Here is a 7,525-nt window from a genome sequence, read left to right as displayed (position 1 = left end):
TTGCAGTCAGAGGTTCAACGGGTCCCACCAGGGCTGGTGGGGGGTGTAGAGAGGTGACGTCACTGACGGTTATTTTCGAAATTGGAAATTTTAGCTGGCCCAAGGTTGCAGCTTGTTTTAATCCCTTTATGGCTATAATAAATGAAGGCCCGGATTAGTGCTCGGTTATGACCGAGACCGTCTCAAGGGACTGCCAATTTTCAATCTGGCAAACAAATGCTGGTGCCGATATTGCTTGTATGTTCGAACCTCTGCTGTAAACTTCTTAAAATTAAGAGTGTTAAGGCACACAGACTCCCGAAAATAGGAGAGCTATCTCAAAAGTTTTCGGCTAGGGTATTCATTCCGGATATTTTTGTTAAAGCTGGTCGACTGGATTTCTTTTCCACCTGGCCATCATCCCTGGAATTATGGAAGGACAGTACTAAATTAAATGCTAAATTATGACTATGGAAACAGATGCATCTGAGAAACTTAAGATAAAATGCGTAAATCCTTATACTAAATATTTAAGGTACACCTGAGATCAAATACCTCTAGTCTCTCCTCGCGAGGTATAATCAAATAAAGAGGGTGTGAGGTCAAAAAGAAAATCTTTAAAAATCTCTCGAACGTTACATTGCCATAGTGTAATTCGAGATTACGCATGATTTCATTCGCATCGCGGCTTTCATTTCACGTGCTTCTCCCTTCAAAGCTTCATTTAAGCGTGTTATGTTTTCTTGTTCGCTATATTCTCCGAGCAAAGTCGAATTCTCATAAGCTTTTTTAAAGTTAAGCCACTCTAAGGCATCCCCATGAAAAGCAGGCAGACTTTTTGCTGTCGTCAGTCTATTGACTAAACGCGAATTTCTTTCGCTCAATTACGAATTTTGTCAAGAATTAAGCGTGCGCTCAAAAGCTTCAGCAAACGGCACTGCTGGATCTAATTGACTCGAATCGCTTACCGGCAACGCCGTGCTGTTCATCAGTGCAGTGGTTGTCAAATTTCTACCTCCTCGCAGAGACGATATGTCTTATGCATTGTTGTTCGATGCACATGGCCTCTTGAGAGATGATTCTGATAAACTCGATGACTGCTGTGCAATATCATCGGGACCTGGAGAAATTGGCACTCGACCTGGATCGTCAGTAGCAGGGTTTGATGGATTTGGCGGTACATCACGCCCTCTCTTTAATCGGCTTGCACCACGTCCGGTCCCTCGTCCACGTTTCGCTGGTGGTAATGCACCTGCACCTCTAGATCGCTTGGATGGCATCTTGCAACTCTCTCTTGCACTCGAAACAAACCAGAATTAATTAAAATTATGTCACACACACTTTACTAATATCCCAGACTTTTTCCGGTCAAAATAGTCCCGGGTTTCGGCACCATTGAATTTTACAGGATCTGGGATATTATATTTTTGTGAAATTAAAAACACGAAATTAATAAAAAGCATATTTGGCCTTAATTCACGCTAACGTAAAATAAAATTATAAATTGCTATAAAATTACGAAGCTAACCGATAAGAAAAAATGAATATAAAACATAAGAAAATATTAAATCTTGACAAAGAATTTGAACTTATATCGAAGTTTTCTTACGTACCTCGTCTCGATATCAAGCGCAAAGTTCCCGAGACCTAATGTGCGAGATTTTTTAAAGGCTCGCCCCTCTTAACTTCTTCTCCTTCGACCACCCCCAATTGTCCATCACTCTCGCAGCGTTTCCCTACAGCCTCACGGCCACGGATACATATGTGTGTGTATGATGTATTAGGTTTGAAGTGTGAGATATTGAGTATGGGGGATAGGCCAATGTTAAGAGAGAGAGAAAGGCAAAGTGAAATGATATTAATAAAGGATCGAGAGAGGGCCAGTTGGAAGCGTGTGTATTCGGATAAAAAAAAAGAGAAGGAGAGGACTATCGCGGAGAGATGCGTAAGCACGTGTATACCTGAAAATATGTGTTTCCATGTATGGGTGTGTATGTATAAATGTATGTTTATGCATACCTGCACGTAAAATTTGCCCTTTTTCGGGAAAATCTTTTATTTCCCGGGCAATCACGGCCTCAGCAAGCTGAGCACGTAAACTTTGGCTCCCGTGCATAAATTAAGCCATGCCCGGAGGGATCTACATGCGAGTGATTTTCCAATATCTTGTTTTAAAATACAACTTCAAAATAAATTCCAATTATTATTAATAAATTCGTTAGCTAATTAAATTAGGACTCGGGAACCTGAACTATAATATCTTGAAATTAAATCAAGTGTCTTAAAATTAATCTCAGCTATAAGCTATCAATGTTACAAATTTTTTCTATGTTTTTAAAGTTCAAAAATAATAATTAAATGTTTAAAACACTGTAACAATATTCGATGAAAATATTATTTCCAACGTCACTAAAAACGATTACTTATTCTACGAAGTTGTGTCGAAATCGCGTATCAAAGAAACCGACATTGCGTCATCTAAACTCACTCTTGATTCGCCGCGAATATCGCACTCTTGTCTATAGATGTTTCATATTTCATTCGGCTCTGTTATATTACAAAATGAAAGTTAAACCTAAATAAGTCGTGAATTAAAGCTGGGTTTCGCATTCGATGTTTTGAAATTATAACTGATTATAAACTACATTCGCAAGAAATGATTTTATACATTTTTAATCTTAGTTTAATAATCTTAAATATTTATTCACTTAATTCTATCCGAAACAGTAAGTTTACGAGATATTCAGAAATTTTAAAACGATTAAAAAATAATTCTAACTTGCAAAAAAATCAGGAAAAATGTGAATAATTTTTGAAAATTAGAAGATATAGAAGATCTAAAAATATTAGAAAAAATCATTATTTTCTAATAATTGTTTGAAAATTTTTCATAATTTTTATTTACAAAAATTTACTTTAAAAAAAATCAAAAAGATTTTGAAACACATTAATCGATTTCCTAAAATTTGAAAGAAGAAAGTAGAAGATTTTAAACCAAAATGTTTCAATTTGAAAAGATTAAAATATTTTGTAAAACAAAAATAATCCATTAAATTCAAGAAATATTCAGAAAAATAGAAGAGATACAAATCTAATTTTAAACTTAAATTTTTTAGAAATGTAGATTTTCAAAGATTCCAAAAAAAATAAACTTGAGAAGCTTTAAGAGAATTCCGAATGATTTCAAGGAGATAAAATTATTTTTCCTAATATTCCTGTGAAAAATTTAGAAGATTATGTAAGTCAAGTTTTCGACATTTTGAGTGCTTTTTTTTAAATTTTAAGAAAAATGTAGTAAGTTAAAATTATTATTTCTTTTTTGATAAATCTCTTTTCATGCTATTTTAGGCTATAATCACAATTTTGAGGTTTTAAGAAAAAAAGCCAAAAAGTTATTAACTTGACCTTAGGCAAAAGACTAATCATTGGACAAAAAGTTGTAAAATTTTCCTTTGAATGTGGTGTGCAAAGGAATTTCATTTAAAAATGTGTGGGATTTTCTGAACAGAAATCTGCATGAATTTCTGAACTTTCTTATTTTTATTTTTTAAGTGTATTTTAATCTGCTTTACGTTTAGTGAAAAATCATATGCTAAAAAACGATAAGAGAAATATCTATTTCTTCAAGTTCAACTATAATTTGAAAGGCGATTCTTCATAGTATTTTACGAGCTAATGGATATATTTTTATAATTTAATTCCTGAAATCTATTCCCTAAGGTCAAACATGGTACACAAATATCGTAAAATTTAAAAAACACCAACTATTTACAGGAATTTTAAAAATAAAAATCAATGTGTATCATATTTAAATAAATTTTGGAAATATTTATCAAAGTATTATCATTTTTAATTAAAAAAATTAATGTATAGAGAGTACAGTTTTTATTTGAAATTTCACGACGGCTTTTTGTACCATGTTTAACCCTCGGCCAGAATCAAGGAAAAATAATCTAAAAATATGTTCATGAGTTATTAAAATGCTAGAAAGTCTTACCTTACCCTATTCTTAAGAATATTCAAAAAAATATTTTTGAATATATCAGATGTGTCAGAAAAGATCCTAGAAGATTTTAAAGACATTTTATTTTTATTTTATAGGATTTTAAAAATATTAGGAAAATTTCTTATCTATTTAAAACGTTTTGAATTCTTCAAGATATTGGTAACTCTCTCGAGTTTTTATGAAAAATTAAAAAAATAAATCAAAATGTAGAAAAAAATTTCCTTATAATCTTCTAAATTTTCCCAAGCATTTGAAGAAACTTGGTTTATTCTCCTGAAACCTTTCGAGATTCTATTAAAGTTCCTAAAGTTTACCTTGCGTTTCTAAAACACCTTTAAATTTTTTAATTTTTAAGAATCTCATCAAGTCTACTAAATACTTCTTGAATTCACTTGATTATTTACTTTTTTAAACTTTTCAATCTTATTAAAATAAAGCCTTTTGCTTTAAAATCTTCCACACTCTTCTTTTAAATTCTAGGAAATTGTTTGCTGTGTTTAAAAATCTGCTTACATTTTTTTAAGTACATTTTTTTGAATAAATAATTATTAAAAAATTTCACACGATTATTAGAAAAACAATTCTGTTTTTCTAATCTTGTCAGACCTTCCAATCTCTAATCTTTAAAAATTATTCAAATTTTTCCTGATTTTTTTTAATTCTGCAACATTTAAAAAAATGCTTTTAAAGTTTTTCAGATGCTTTGAGAATATTTGAAATCTTTTGAAATATTTTAAAATGTTTAAAAATAAACTTTTCAAATTATTTGTTGAAGATAAAAAATTATGTTAATTATTCCTTTAAAAATCTTTACAACTTTTAATTATTTTCGAATCGTTTTAAAATTTTGGAATATCTCTTAAACTTACTTAAATTTGAAAGAATTACGTTCCTTAATTTTTCTAAAGTTGAGTAATATGAAAAAATTACAAAATTTTGCGTCAAAATATTTTACGTACTTTTTAGACATTTTAGGAAATAATAAAAAAAAGTTTTGTAATCTTTTTTCAATTTTCTGTTAAAATTCATTCCAAAACAATTATTTACATTTTTCCCGAAGGAGTTTCTTTCATTATCTTTCATTATCTGAAAGTCCTTCGTTTATCGACTTTTATTATTATTTTTTCATTTCACATACATATTTATTATATCTTATTAATATTTAATATAAAAGTCTTAAATGTTAAAGGTATTTAAATACTACAATTTTTAGTGTTTAAAATTTTTCAGAAATAATTCAACATATTTTGTGTCGAATTAAAATAAACTTCTTTAACTCTCATCCAACTTATTCCAAGTTATCTTTTTTGAATTTTCAAGATTTATGTAATTACTAATTTTGGTTTCTAAAACTCCTCTGAATTTTAAATTCTTTTTTAATCTCATCAATTCTACTCAATATTTATTAAATTTATTCGATTATTTGCACTTTCAAAAAATTCGTAATGTTATCGAATTAAAAAAATGTTGATTTTAAAACCTTTTACACTCTTTTTCGAAATTTTAGGAAATTGTTTGATGCGTTTAAATATCTTCTTTAATTTTCTTTTAAAGCACATTTCACAAAATAAAAAATTATTAAACATTTTCACACGTTACTTAGGAAAATCATTCTTTTATTTCTAATCTTGTCTGGTCTTCTAATCTTTAAAAATTATTCAAATTTTTCCTGATTTTTTTTTATTTTGCAAAATTAAAAAACATTGCCTTTAAAATTTTTCAGATACTTTGATAATTTTTGACGTATTTTTTAATGTTTTGAAATGGTTTAAAATAATCTCCTAAAATTAATTTTTCAAAATAAAAAAATATTTTAAATATTTCTAGGAACTTAAAATAATTTTTTTCATTTTCGGAAAAACTTACAAAATTCTTGAAAACTCTTCACAAGTTTTAATTATATTTGAATCCTTTCAAAATTTCGGAATATCTCTTAAACTTACTCCAATTTGAAATTAGGTTTTTAAGGCAACATATAATTTAAAAAATTGTGTAACAAAATTGCACATGAAGGCCTAATAAGAATTATGTTCCTTAATTCAAGATGTGAAAAAATTGACTCATAATGTTTTAAATTTTTCCCAGGAATTAAAATACTTACTTTCACATGCTTAAAAACCTTTTTTCTTCTAAATTTGCAAGGCAATATAGAAAAAAGTCATCGGATAGACATTCTCAGTTTAGTTCAAAAACAAAATAATTTGTAGGATAAAGGCAAAACTTCAAATTTTAAAAATAATTAATAGTGGTTTTTGAAATTCGCAAAGAAAAAATAAAGGAATGAAAAAAAAGCAAAAGAATAAAAAATTGACATTCTTATTTAACTACGTAAAGAAATTTACTTGTAGGAAAAAGTTCAAAAACTCTTAATCTTGTTATTAAAATTGTTTGAATAATTAATAGTTCTTGTAAATTTACAAAGCAGCCTAGAAAAGAGTCACCGGTTAGACATTCTTAGTCGACTCTCTAAACAAATTTACTTGTAGAAAAAAGGCCAAACTCTTAATTTTTTAATTAAAATTGTTTAAGTAATTAAAAGTTCTTCTAAATTTTCAAAGCAACAAAGAAACAAGTCATCGAATGGATATTCTTAGTTTAGTTTGAACACAAATTAATTCGTAGGATAAAGGCCAAACTTTAAATTTTTAACTAACATTGATAAAATAATTAATAGTGTTTGTAAGTTTGCAAAGCAAAAACAAAAGAATAAAAAAAAAGGAAAAGAATAAAAAATAGACATCCTTCGTTAACTCGACAAACAAATTTACTTGTGGCAAAACGTTCAAAAACTCTCAATCTTGTTATCAAAATTGTTTAAAAAATTAATAGTTCTTGTGAATTTACAAAGCAACCTAGAAAAGAGTCATCCGGTAGACATTCTCATATGACTGAAAACAAATTGATTCGCTGGATAAAGGACAAACTTTTAGTTTTTAAATTACAATTTTTTAAATAATTAAAAGTTCTCGTAAATTTACAAAGCAATATAGAAAAGAGTCACCATATAGACATTCATAGTCGACTCCGTAAACAAATTGCCTCCTGAAAAAGGGAAAACTCTTAATTTTTAAATTAAAGTTGTTTAAATAATTAATAGCTCTTGTGAAGTTACAAACTAATGTAGAAAAGAGTCACCGGATAGACATTCTTAGTCGACTTTTCTGATTATCCTATTATATAGCGGACCATCCTTTATTTATGTAATTTTTGTTTTAAAGATGACGCAAAGGTTAGTACAAAAGTAGTATATTCTAAGTGCTTTATATAACCAAGTGATGCCTAATGTTCGCACCCTGCGCTACTACGCACAGTGGGGTGAAATCGGAAAACGAGGTTCAAAATGACATTTAGAACGCAATTATGCACCGATTTTAGAATTTTTTTTTTTTTTAATTCAGAACTAAATTTTTCAGAAAATGGTGAGAGTACATTTTTTATTTTTTTTGTTTATTTAATTTTTATTTTAATGCAAACATCGAAAAAAATGTCGATTTTTCTAATTTTATTTTTTATCTTCTAGACAAAATTTTTCTTATACTT

This window comes from Belonocnema kinseyi, chromosome 8 (assembly GCF_010883055.1).
Source record: "Belonocnema kinseyi isolate 2016_QV_RU_SX_M_011 chromosome 8, B_treatae_v1, whole genome shotgun sequence".
Lineage (NCBI taxonomy): Eukaryota > Metazoa > Arthropoda > Insecta > Hymenoptera > Cynipidae > Belonocnema > Belonocnema kinseyi.
Note: the sequence above shows the minus strand (reverse complement) of the source record.